Here is a 13,454-nt window from a genome sequence, read left to right on the forward strand (position 1 = left end):
GACAAAGAAGCCCTGATGTGGTAGACCAGTTCTCTTCCTCTGTCAGTGGCGGTAGATGTTTATCTGTTTCTGCCTGAACGCTGCATGTGTATCTGGATGAATCTGAGGCCTTCTGCCAAGGCATACAGAACTGATCCTGCTATCCAGAGAGCCACATTGCTCCCAGCTATTGCTTCTGGCATGGTGACCCACTACATAGCTCATTTTGGACAGCAATTGTTTAGTGTGACTGTTTCTTGCTCCTGAAAGTCAATACATTACAAATAGGTGTAAGAGTTCTGATTTCCTTTAAGAGCATTGTTAGATGAGTATCCTTCCTCTAACTCTCTAATTATTCTCTTCTTCAACCTTTAAACTTTTGCCACTTAGATCAAATAAAGGATTCAAAAGGCTATAATCTTTTCTTTTTCACTTCTCTATCACTGAGGAGGAGGAAACCCTGGACAAAGTATAAATGGTGTTAAATGCATTTTTGTGCAAGAAGTAAGCCTTTATTGATAATACTATCTGCATTTGGAAATATTCTGCATTTGGAAATATCCATATGTTGTTCAGTTTCTTTCTTCACATCCAACATGGGCTGTTTCTGGCATCTAGCAATAAAATCCGAGTGTTTTCCTGTAGGATTCTTGATGACTGCTAATATTTCATCTGAATTTCCTCTTGCAAAATAATGTAAGCAAATTTTCCATATTGTATTAATGAAGGAAATTCTCCCACTGGGTCCGAACCCATGTCACTTTGCCCAAACAGAGAACAGTTGTATTACATTCTGATGTCATTCTTATACTTGTCTATTAAATATGTACAAGAGTGGATCTAAGTCATTCTGCCTTGAGAATTTTGTATAGAGTGACCTATTTCCACTGAAATGGCAAATAAAACTAAAGTAAGCATTTTCTTCTTTAGAGTGTTATCCTACATATGCAAAATTTTCTGCTCACAATTTGAAGCACTGTGAAGCAGTGAGAGATTGTAGAGGCTCTGTCTTCATGTACATTTTTAAGTGGTGTAGAATAGAGGCTCTTAATATTCTATATATTGCTCCGTGTCTTTTAGGGTCTTAAGTACAGAAACATTTGCCTTGTTATTGGACCGGCCACATCAGAGTCAGTCTGAGAACCTCAAAAAATAATATCGATTTGAAGGCACCAATCCCAGGGATTCAGATTCAGTCAGTCTGAGGCATAGCTTTGTTGTCAGTATCATTTGCAAGTTTTTCACTTGATCTTAAGATATGCCATGTTTCGGTAAACAGCTTTAAATCCATAAGAAACTTTAGTTACTTTTTCCTATAATGCACTTCATGAAAACATGAGGAAATAAGATAATGACACTGATCATGCTTAAATAAATATCCTAGTGTTTTTTTTTTTTTCTTCAAATAAAACATTGTGGTGGCAAGGCACTAGATTGTTAGGAATATCCAGCTCAGGCAAACTTACATAATATGTCAAAATATCTTTGCTACTCTCAGGCTGTCCCTTTGTCCATGGTTGCCTAGGTGCCTGTACTGGTCAAGATAAATTACGTAATACTATGGAAACAGTTCCAAAATCTCAATAGCTTAATACAGCAAACTTTATTTACTACACATGCTATGTTGGACTGTTGCTTTTCTCCACAGCATTTTCTCTGGGGCCTACGCTTACAGAGCAGCCTCTGTCTAGAACACTGCTGGTTACTGTGGTAGAGGGGCCAAGAAGACATGGTGAACCACACACAGGCTCTTAAGCTTCTGCCTAGAGAGGGTCACACAGCTGTGTCTGAATTCCATGGGCAAACATATATAATCCCTCCACAGGGAGGGATATAAAATATTTGAGAATGAGTACACCACATAATTCTCTTTAGAAAATTAATAATGCTGGTCTTAAACTTATAGAAAACAAGTTAATTTTTGGTTATGACCATGTTCCAGGCACACTGGGAATGCAGGGTATAAATGGAAAACACAAAATCCCTGAACTCTTGGGGCTTTCATTGAAGGGATGAAAGGGGAAAATAAAAATAGATAATTTTCTTAAACAAAACAGGATAGGGGAATAAGAGTAATAGGAATGTTATGAGCTCAGTTTAGACAGAGTGCACAAAGAAGTATCTATGTTTAGGCACAGAATTTAAAGAAGAAAGTGAAGATCATTCACAGACATAGGGGAAAAGACTTTGAGACAGAGAAAGCAGTTATTAGCAAATGTCCTATGGCAAAAACATGTGTGGCTCGGCTGAGGAACTAGAAGAGGGTCAGGATATAAAAAGGGTGAGTTTGTAGAAGGAAGAAATGAGTCAGAAGATGTAACCAGGATACTAATTAGGTAGAACTGTGCAGACCATGATAAAGACCTTAAATTTTCATTCAAAGAGATGGGAAACAATTGGAGGATTTTGAGCTGGGAAGGAACATGATCCTAATTTCATTTTAAGGAAATCTTTCCACCTTCTGTTTGAATATAGACTCCTTAAAGAAAGAATAGTGGAAAAGGATGACAAGCCAAGAGACAAATGCAGTTCATTCAAAAGAAAGATGCTGGTGGCTTTGATTATGTCGATGGCAGTAGAAGTGGTGAGCAGTAGTCATTCTGAGGATATCCTGTTGATATAGAGCTGACTGGATTTACAGATGGGTTGGATGTCAGTTTCAAGAGAAGAGAAGAGACACAGAAAACTCCTTAGAGGTTGGCCTGAGCAACTGAGTGAATGGAAGTCCATTTACTGAGTTGAAATCATGGAGAAGAACTAGGGGAAGGTGAAAAGTTCATTTTCAGATAAGTTTAAGATGCCTGTTATACAACCAAGATTGGGTATATGAATATGGAGTACAGGGGAGAGTCTGGGACAGACTTAGGAATTGTGGAACCATAAGGTGAATGAGATCCTTTAGGAAATAAGTGGAAATAGAAATGAGAAAAAGTCTAGGATTGAGCCCAGTGAATCATCCCTTTGTATAACATTTCCATATTATATTCACTACCCATTCATAAGCCATTTAGTGTCTCCCTTATCAGTTCTTCATTGTTGTGATGAAAATAATGGACAAGAACAAATGAAATGAGGGAAAATTTTATTTGGGTTCGTGGTTTTAGAGGTTTAATTCATGGTTAGTCAGTTCCATTGCTCTGAGCCCAAGATGAGGCAGAACATCATGATGGAAGGACTTGGAAGAGTAATACTACTCATCTCATGGCAGACAAGAAGAAAAAGAAGGAGAAGGAGGGAGAGAGGAAGGAGGAAGAGAGGAAGGAGCTATAGGGAAGATGAGACTTCCAGGGTATGAACCCAATGATCCACCTCCTCCAGCCATGTCTCACCTGCCTACCCAGTTAGTCCACTCAAACTTGGATGTCCCGATTAGGTTACAGGTCTGATAATCTAATCATCTCACCTCTGAACATTTCTGCATCAACACAGGAGCTTTTGGGGGACACTTTGTATCTAAACCACAACAGCATGTATTCCAGTTATCAAACACTCTGTTATGGTATTAGTAGTGCTTGTGATCAAGGGACCTTTATTTTACTTAACAATGCCCCAAAGCACAAAAGTAGAGATGCTGGAAATTTTATTACAACATATTCTTATAATTATCCTATTTTATTTTGTTTGTTGTTAATCTCTCACTTGCCTGATTTAAAAATTAAACTTTATCATCGGTGTGTTAGTATTGGAAAAACAGTATACATAGAGTTCAGTATTATTTGGGCTTCAGGTACCCAGTAGGTGTATTAGAACATAACCCCATAGATAAGAGAGAGCTATTGTCTATATACTCAGAAATATATATTCTATTTTGTTTCTTCTAGCACTTGTCATTCATTTTATCTTAAGTTTACTTACTTATCAACATAAATTTTATTTTTAAAGTATTTTACTGTGGTAAACATTGATGAAAGAAAGAATACACAAACAAGTGGACTGGAGATTTAATATTGTTAAAATATCTATCCTACTCAAGATGGTCTACAATTTCAATGCTATCCTCATGGAATTTTTTTAAAGAAATAATATTATTTATATGGAATCACAACAAAAAAGCAAAACTAGAAGTTTTACACTTCCTAGTTTAAGTTATATTACAAAGCTACTGTAATAAAAACAGTTCAGTGGCGGCATAACATCAGACACATAGACCAAAGGGCTTATATAGACACTTCTCTAGAGAAGATGTAAAAATGGCCAACAGGCATAAAAAAAGTTCACCATCACTAATAATCAAAAACAGGTAATTTAAACCCTGATCAAAACCTTACATCTGTCAGGGTGACTGTTATAAAAAGAAGGATGGTGGAATATGATGGACATCAATATTCAAAGAACATGTATGAAGACACGAATTGGGTGTCAACCTACTTTATATACAAACAGAGATATGAAAAATTGTGGTATATATGTGTAATAAGAATTGTAATGCATTCTGCTGTCATGTATTTAAAAAAATAAAATCAATAAAAAATAAAATAAAATAAAACATGTAAAAAAATAAAAAGAAGATAGCAAGTGTTGATGAATATGTGGAGAAACTATAACCCATCTACACTATTGATGGAAAGTTTAATGGAGAAGCTGCTATGGAAAACAACATGGAGATTACCAAAAAAATTAAAAATATAACTATCATATGATTCGGGAATACTGCTTTTAAGCATTATCCAAAACAGAAATCAGAATCTCGAAGAAATCTTAACATTCTAATACAGAAACAAAATAAATGTCCTTAGAGAAATGGATAAAGAAACATGGTAGGTACACATAATAGATTACTACTCAGCCTTTACAAAGAAGGAAATTCTGCAATATGCTTTAACATGGGTGAGTCTTGAGGACATCATGTCATTTGAAATGCAAGTCACAGAAAACAAATAATGCATGATTCCACTTCTATTGAGATATTTAAAAATAGTCAAATTCATAGAATCAAATACTTTAACCCAGACTGCAAAGTTCAGGGATGGCGGAAGAAATGGGGAGTTACTAATCAATGGGCATAGTTTCAGTTAAGAAAGGGACTGGGGATGTGTCTCAAGTGGTAGTACGCTTGCCTAGCATTCAGGGGACTGGGTTCGATTCTCAGCACCACATAAAAATAAAAATATATTGTGTCCACCTAAAACTAAAAAATAAATATTAAAAAAGAAGAAATTAAGAAATTCTAGAGATCTCCTGTATATCATTGTGCCTGTAGTTGATAATATAGGACTGCACACTTAAAAATTTAAGAGGGTAGATCTTATATTATAACTATTCTTACCACCGTAAAATGAAAGTTAGAAAGATATTAAATGAAGGAGAAATCTAACCCTTTTTTTTTGGTACCAGGGATTGAACTCAGGGCTTTTGGCCATTGATCTCATCCCTAGACCTATTTTGTATTTTTATTTGGAGACAGGATCTCATTGAGTTGCTTAGCACCTTGCTTTTGCTATGGCTGGATTTGAACTCATAATCCTGCTGCCTCAGCTTCCTGAGCCTCTGAGATTACAAGCTTGCACCACTGTACCTGGAAATTTAACCCTTTTTCATGGCTGATTATTCTGACCCATTTTTTGCATAGTTCATCACATCTTCACTGGTTAGAAATAGTATCTTTTAATGTAAACTATATCTATCTATCAAAAGTTAGACTTGCTTTATACACACACACACACACACACACACACACACACACTTTTTTAGATGATTTATTGTATTCCTTTGACCTATTTGTTTATTGTTTTTCCATTATTTAGCAAGTCTGTTAAACCTACTTTTTGATCATGATGTGTATTATTATATTAATTATGTTTTTCATTAAAAGTGCTAATATGTTATTTAGTGTTTTCACATGTAGCTTTATAAGAAGTCTATGGCATTCTCTTCTCTTAATATCCTGATATGATTTTGAGAAATCCATGCAAAATACTCTGGGCCTGGGTTTTGACTGAGTTTTTCTTTTGGTTTGTCCTGCTGATCTATTCTGTTTTTTTTTTTAATTTCCTGGTGAAATCTCATTCATATTTCTCTAGGAAATTCATTTTGATTTTTTAAGTTACCTTGTATAAAAATATTCTCTTATTATTTCATAATTTTGTAGATTTTATAATCTCTTTTGTTATTCTAATGTTTTATTCTTAATTAGGTCTTCAAAGATTTGTTTATTTTATTGGTGGTTTCAAAGAAGCCATGCTTGACTTACATATTCTATATGCTTTGAGTCCTTTTTTACATTTATTGGATGTGTTTTTACATTTTTTTCTCATTTGCATTATTTAGTTCCTTTATATTCAATATTTATTTTATTAAGTACTTTTAACTTAGTTTTTATTATTTTATTGTTTTGTGTGTTTTAAAATTTTCAAGTAAACTTGTATTGCTCTCTTGTTGTATTTTGATTAGAAGATGTACATTATGGTTTTTGATCTTGGGAGTTTATTGTGATTTTATTTTTACCCGAATATATGATCTACTATTGTGAATGAATCTTATGTATTTGAGAAAATCTTTTTGCAAATGCTTATCTGCTTGTTCAAGTATGCTATTTTTTCCAAATCCCCTATAAAATCATACATGGTTTTTGACTACCTGCCTTTCTGAGAGAGGTTTGTTAAAATCCCCCAAGTTTGATCTTCTCTTGTTGCTGGGGTGGTCCCAGAATGTATGTCCCAAAGTACCTACAGAGTGTATTTTCCATAATCTCTGGAAGCAACTCAGATTTCCAGAGGGAGAGAGATGGGAACATAATACCCAAAGGTCCTTAATGCAATGCCTATTGCATTATTTCTTTGCTTCCCTCGAGAAACCAGACCAGCAGTTCACTTGGCAAGCCAGACCCTCTCTCTAGAGTAGAGGTAACTGCATGTAATTAATGAGCAAAGCAGTCTCTGTCTATAGGACATTATTTGTAAGATGTACTTGATGTGATGAGGAAAATTACTAATTCCCTGGAAAGAGTCTCTATATATACTCTGAGCATTCACTTACTTCCATGAGATACAAATTTGTGAACTGTTAAATGACCAAATGTCTTTGGCAATACTGCCTCCCTTTCAAGGGAGAAAGTTTGGCTTGTAAAGAAGTTGAAAATGTCATGCCTTCAGAGAAATACCTCCAAAGAAAATTAAAATTGAAGTTTATTTTAGTTCATGGAGTATTTTCACATATACTAAATAATTTTATACTAGTAACACTCTCGTGACTAAAAGTAAAAGTGACATAATTATCATCCCCATTCCAATACACTGAGTACCGGAGATCAGATGTAAGTTATTCAAAGATATAAAATCCATATGTGATAAAGCCAGTATTGAAATAAAATCATGACAGCAACTTTGGAGTTATCCAGACTTCATCATGGCAGTATCCTTCAGTCTAGAGATTCAATATCTATGGGAAAATTCTCCTTGGGTTCCAATTCATGCATGTGATGAATTTTTGGAAATGACAAATTCCTCAAATGTAGTTTTAAAATAAATATTAGTTGATTTTAAATAGGAATGTGCTAGATATTTTTCAGCTGTTCCATTCACTTTTTCCACCATGCTCTGTGTATCTGGGGGTTGACTTAAACATAGCGCCATTGGGGTTCTCCGCTCTGTGAGATTTGGTGGGGTTGGCCAATAGAAGCACCATCGGGAGACTCAAGGAAGGAAGAGAGTGAGGCCTAGTTATCTGCTCCCCTCATTTCCTCTTTGTTGGTTCTTCCAGCATGGCCATGTGACTTCCCCGAGAATCCCAGCTTTCTAGAGGGGCCTTCTTCACCCAGTTCTCTCTCAAGGTTCCAGTAACAACTTCTTCCGTTTACCCCCTCAAGCTTGGGCTGAGTGGTTCCTGACTATTATTTACCCCAAAGTACTGCACCATACCTGTGTTTCCCATCTATCACGCCCATACCTTTATAAATGGTCTCTTTTAAAAATCGATCCTCAAATTATCCACTTTGTGCCATCTGTTTCTTCCAAGGAGCCTGACTGAAAAGGAAACAAATGACTCTTAAAATGTACGCTTTAAGTAAAAAAAAAATGGGTGAAGGAATAAGTTTTCTAACTAAGCCAAAAGTTATTCATATACTAACATCTGATTAATATAGTTTTGGAAAGGAGTTGGCTCTTTTAATATATTCTTCATTGGGGATTACACATTTTTCTGGACCCAAATCATAATCAGATCCAAAAGAGCACTAATACTTCATATATTGTTAAAAAAATTAACAGTAACAGAAAAAATAAAGAAAAACAATCTTTTAAGTTTCCAAAGCAGACAGAAAAACTAAGGCATTGTTGCTAGTTGACTCTGTTGCCATGCAAAACTCTTTGCCACACCACTCTGAGAAATCCCTTGGCAGAATTAGATTCTCCTAATTCTTAGGCAGGCATGGGGTACTGCAAAGGTTCACTTTCTAAAATTCAGTTTGAGGCAGTGGGATTGGTGATTATATGTTGAAGAAGAAATTGAAACAACCAATTTCCAGTTTCTCTGCATGGTGGAGACTGTATTGTGCATCAGAGTACACACACACACACACACACGAAGGCAAACCTGCAGAGAAATGGTGTAAGTCTCAGAATTTATTCGGGTGCTTGGGGAATAGATGGGAATGGAGGCTATTACGATCCACTGAGCCAGAGCAGGGTGATATGCTGACATGTTTGGTATTTTCTGCCAGTTGGCCACAATTCCAGTGGGTGGGAAAATATACTTCGTTCCCATTTCTCCTCCCTAACTCCCTTGCCATGGCTAATTTTTAATATAATGCCATAAGGAATGTTATCACTCAAAAAATAAGAAAGCAATCAAGTTACATTGTGTCTTAATCAATATAAGTTTCCACTGTCAGCATGGAGTGGGGTAGCATCCTCCAGTGGATTTGTTTTTATGCACAGAAATTAGACTGACCACATTTAGTGCTCTTTTGCATTTTAATAAGAAAGGAGAATCAAAACTAAAATATCATGACTAAAATAACTGAATGGTCTGAGGTAGAGCAAGGAGATAATGAGTCATTCATTTTAACACTTTACAGTATTGAAACAAAGTCTCTCTGTTGTTATTGAAGATGAGTAAAATAAAGTGGTCTATGAGAATTTTAAGTTTTAAAATTTGTGACCTTGAACACTTATTGTGGTTTGCACTTTCAGCAATGTAATAGATGATTCCTCAGACCACTAACTTAGGGACGTAGTCATTCCACAAAACATCAGAACACTTTGTACATCAGTCTTTCTAGGTTTAAAAAAGGGCGATAAAAGTAAGCCATTAGAAACTAAAATTAAGTACTAAATGCTAACACTTAATTAAATAAAATTAGCATTTATTTCTGAGTGTATCAAGATGGCTAAAAATAACTATTTTAAATCAAAATGGATAAATTAAGAACCATACAGGATATCAGCACTGTAGTCAACTATAAGCTCTTAGCACTCTCCCCTGCAATATGCACACACAAAAAACCAAAATAACAAACAGCTGTATCTCAACAAAAATAATTAAAGGAGAACACTGAAGGGCAGCCAGGAAGCAATGGAAACCCAGGAGGGCCACATAGAGAAGGTAAAGAAACACATTGGCTTTGCCACCCCATCTTCCTGTCAGGGTCAGCTCCAAAAAAGGCTCTGAACCCAGTTGAGGGCATTTCCTAGAGTTCACATGCTGTTACCCCTAAAGAGCCGATGTTGTGCCCTGACTCCCCTCCCCATGGCTTGTGCTGCTGTTGTGCTGTGCCATCCTGGAGTTGGAGCCACTGCTAGAGTGCCTCTGCTCAAGGAGTGAGCAGCCGCTGCATCCTGTCATCAGACACAGTAGTGCCTTGCCCGCTGGTAGCATGCCACTCCAGAACAGAGCTGCTTTTATACACCATGTCCTTTGGGGTCAAGCTACAGTGATGACCCACGTCTGGGAATTCAGAGTCTTGAATTACTAAAGTAGTTACCTTCCTGTGTCAAAGGAGAGGTGGTGTCCTGGCTCCTGGGCTCTGCTGACCCATGTAGCCATGTTTTCTGAGACACAACAGATGTGAAACTTCTTGACCCAAGGAATCAGAGCCCTGACTGGGCGTTGGCACCCTGTTCTCCAGTCTGAACAGCCACAGTGCTCTGCCTCCCTGGAACTGGACTAGCCCTTTGCAATTCAACCTTCTGAAGTACCGCACTTCGCCAAGGAGTGGAGTCATTGCTGTGCTGCTCCTCACCCCCACCCCCACCACCACCACCACCGAGGTCCCAAACACAGCAGCATTTTGTCATTATCAGACATTGCTCCTGGTACAGTTGGCCTCAGAGAATCTGAGCTACTGCCATGTCCCACCATCCCAGGTTACAGAGTGATGATACCTCAATCCTTTCAGAGCTGGAGCTGCCACTGTGCCCTTTTGGTTCTGGTTCCAAATTGCAGCTGTACTCTGCTCCCTGGGGCCCAAGTCTCTGGAGCATGCCTTTTCCCCTTAGGGCCATTCCAGTGCTATACCCTGACCTTTCACCTCAGGATAAGAACCAAAACTTCATCCTAGCCCTATAGGTACAATCTGCTGAGGTGCCCCAGAGACCTCCGCTTAATAAGAGAACTACATCTATGCATACCTTGAAGAGTGAACTTATGCCTCAAATCTCAAGTATTATAGGTGTTTTGTTAATTTCTGAGTCCAGAAACATGGTCTAATAATTACTCTAAGAACTTATATCCTGAATTTCAGTGCTACTGTGCTTGCCTGTGAGCCATTCCAAATCCAGCACCACGAGAAAGACCACAGCTAAGACTTCCTACTGCAAGGAAGACAAAAACAGGAAGATTCCCTAAGTCTCTTATCCTGATAACCTATGCAGCTACCAATAATCTCTGCCACAAACTCCTTAGAGCATTGAGGCACCTGGAATGCCTCATGTTGATCACAAGTAAAGACACTGCATGGAGACTACACCAATCTTTCCACACAAAACCAGAGCCATAATACCCTGCACAACTAGAATGTAGGTAAAGAGTTTCTCTATAAAAGGAAGAAGTGGATTTACCACCAGATGCATAGACATCCACACAGCAGCACAGGAAAATGAGTAAGCCAGGAAGCATGACACCACAAAAGGAACAGAATAATCCAGTAACTGACCTGGAAGACACACATTTACAAATTGCCTGAGAGGAATTGAAAGTAATGATCTTACAGAAACTCAATAAGATATAAGAGAATAAAAATAGACATGGTAATGAATCAGGAAAATGATTCATGGTCTAAATTAAAAATTCAATAAGATAGATATAAAAAATAAATATTAGAGTTGACAAATTAAATCAACAAAATAAAAAATACAATAGAGAATTTCAACAGCAGACTAGATAGAAAAAAGTTGAAAAACTCATGAACTTAAAAACAAATCTTTTGAAGGAATTCAGATGAAAACAGTGAAAGAAGAAAGAAAGGAAAATTGTGTGAAGACAGCCTAAAGGATCTAAGGATACCATTATGTGAACAAATAAATATGTGCATACAGAAGTTACAGAAGTAGAGGAGACACAAGAAAAAAATCAGAAAACTTATTTAATAAAATTATTCCTGAAAACTTCCCAAGTCTTGGGAGAGAGATGAGCCTTCAGATCCAAGAAGCCCAAATGTCCCAAATTGCTTCAATTTAAAGAGATCCTCTTTGAGGCATGTTACAATTAAACTCTCAAAAATCAAAAAAGGATTTTAAACGTGGCAGTTGAAAAGTATAAAGTTATATATAAGTGAATCCCCATTAAACTATCTACAGATTTCTTAGGAAAAAAAAAAAGACCTTGCAGGTCAGCAGAGAATGGGTTGGTAGATTCAAAGTGAGAAAAGGAAAACCAAACCAAAACAACAACAACAAAAAAACTATCAGTAAAGAATAATACACCTTTCAAAGATATCCTTCAGAAATGAAACAGAAATAAAGTCGTCTAGTCTTTTCACAGCAAAAGCTAAGGGAATTCATTACCACTAGACCTGTCAAGTCAAAATAGTCAACAATAAAGGCATAATATTTGTTAAGTCACTCAGAATATAAAAATTTGTAAATTGGGTCATTGAAAACAAAAACGGCATAGATAAAATTCTAGAGCTTTTATATGAAACTGAAGTTGCTATCAGTTTAAAATGACAGATTCTGTTTTGATTAAGTGTCAAGGTTCACACAGAACAAAAAACAAACAACAACAACAACAAAAAAAAAACCTACAACAGGGGCTGGGATTGTGGCTCAGTAGTAGAGCGCTTGCCTAGCACATGCAAGGCCCTGGGTTCAAACCTCAGCACCATATATAAATAAATAAAATAAAAGCTTTATGTCTAACTACAACTAATATATATAAACTACAACAAACATACCAACAAAAAAGAAAAAGCAATCAGCCAGGCACAGTGGTACACACTTGTAATCCCAGGTACTCAAGAGTCAGAGGAAGGAGGATCACATGTTCAAGGCCAGCCTGGATAATTTAGTAAAACCCTATCTCAAAAATTTTTAAAAAGGGATAGTGGGGGATATAGCTTAATGATAAAGTGCCTCTGGGTTCAATCTCCTTGGAGGAAAGGAACCAAAGAATAGCAGTACAGAAAATTGTCAATTCATAAAGGTAGGCAATAGAGATAAACAAAGTAGCTACAAAACAACAAAAATCACAAAATAGCAGTAGTAAGTTCTTGCTTGTTGTTTTGACTACTTTTTCATCTCTGTGATCAAAATAACTGACCAAAAAACACCTTAGGAGGAGGAGAGTTATATGGGGCTCATGGTTTAAGAGGTCTCAGTCCATAGATGACCAACTCCATTGCTTTGGGACCAAAGTCAGGCAACACATTATCAGTGTTGTGGGTTGGATGTGAGATGTCCTCCAAAAACTCACAGATGAGACAATGCAAGAAGGTTCAGAGGAGAAATGATTGGGTTGTAAGAGTCCTAAGCCAATCATTGAATTAATCCCCTGATAGTGATTAACTAAGTGGTAACTGAAGCGTTAGGATGTGGCTGGAAGAGGTGGGAACTGGGCACATGTCTTTGGGGTATATATTTTGTATCTGGCAAATGGAGACTCTCTCTCTGCTCTCTGATCACCCTGTGAGCTGCTTCCCTCACATCTTCCACCATGATGTTTAGCCTCACCTCAAGCCCCAAGGAATGGAACCTGCTGTCTATGGATGGAGACCTCTGAAATTGTGAGCCCCTGAATAAACTTTTTCTCCTCTACAATTATGTTGGTAAAGTCCTTTAGTCACAGCAGTGAGAAAGCTGACTAATAACAATGGGGGAAATGCCCAGTGGAGGTAAGCTGCTCTGCTCATACTGGGGTTAAAAAACAGAGAGAGAAAGAGAAAGGTGGGAGGAGGAGAAGGACTACAAGGACATGCCCCCAGTGTACCACATCCTCCAGCCTCCCAGCCCCCCAGTTACCTTCCAGTAAGTCCATTCAAACAAGGACAAATCGATTAGGTTACTACTTTCATGATCTAATCATTTTACCTCTGAACAGTTTTT

The sequence above is a fragment of the Marmota monax genome, unplaced genomic scaffold, assembly GCF_021218885.2.
Source record: "Marmota monax isolate L192 unplaced genomic scaffold, Marmota_monax_Labrador192_F-V1.1 WCK01_AAM20220418_F8-fsc00006, whole genome shotgun sequence".
In the NCBI taxonomy this organism is placed as follows: Eukaryota; Metazoa; Chordata; class Mammalia; order Rodentia; family Sciuridae; genus Marmota; species Marmota monax.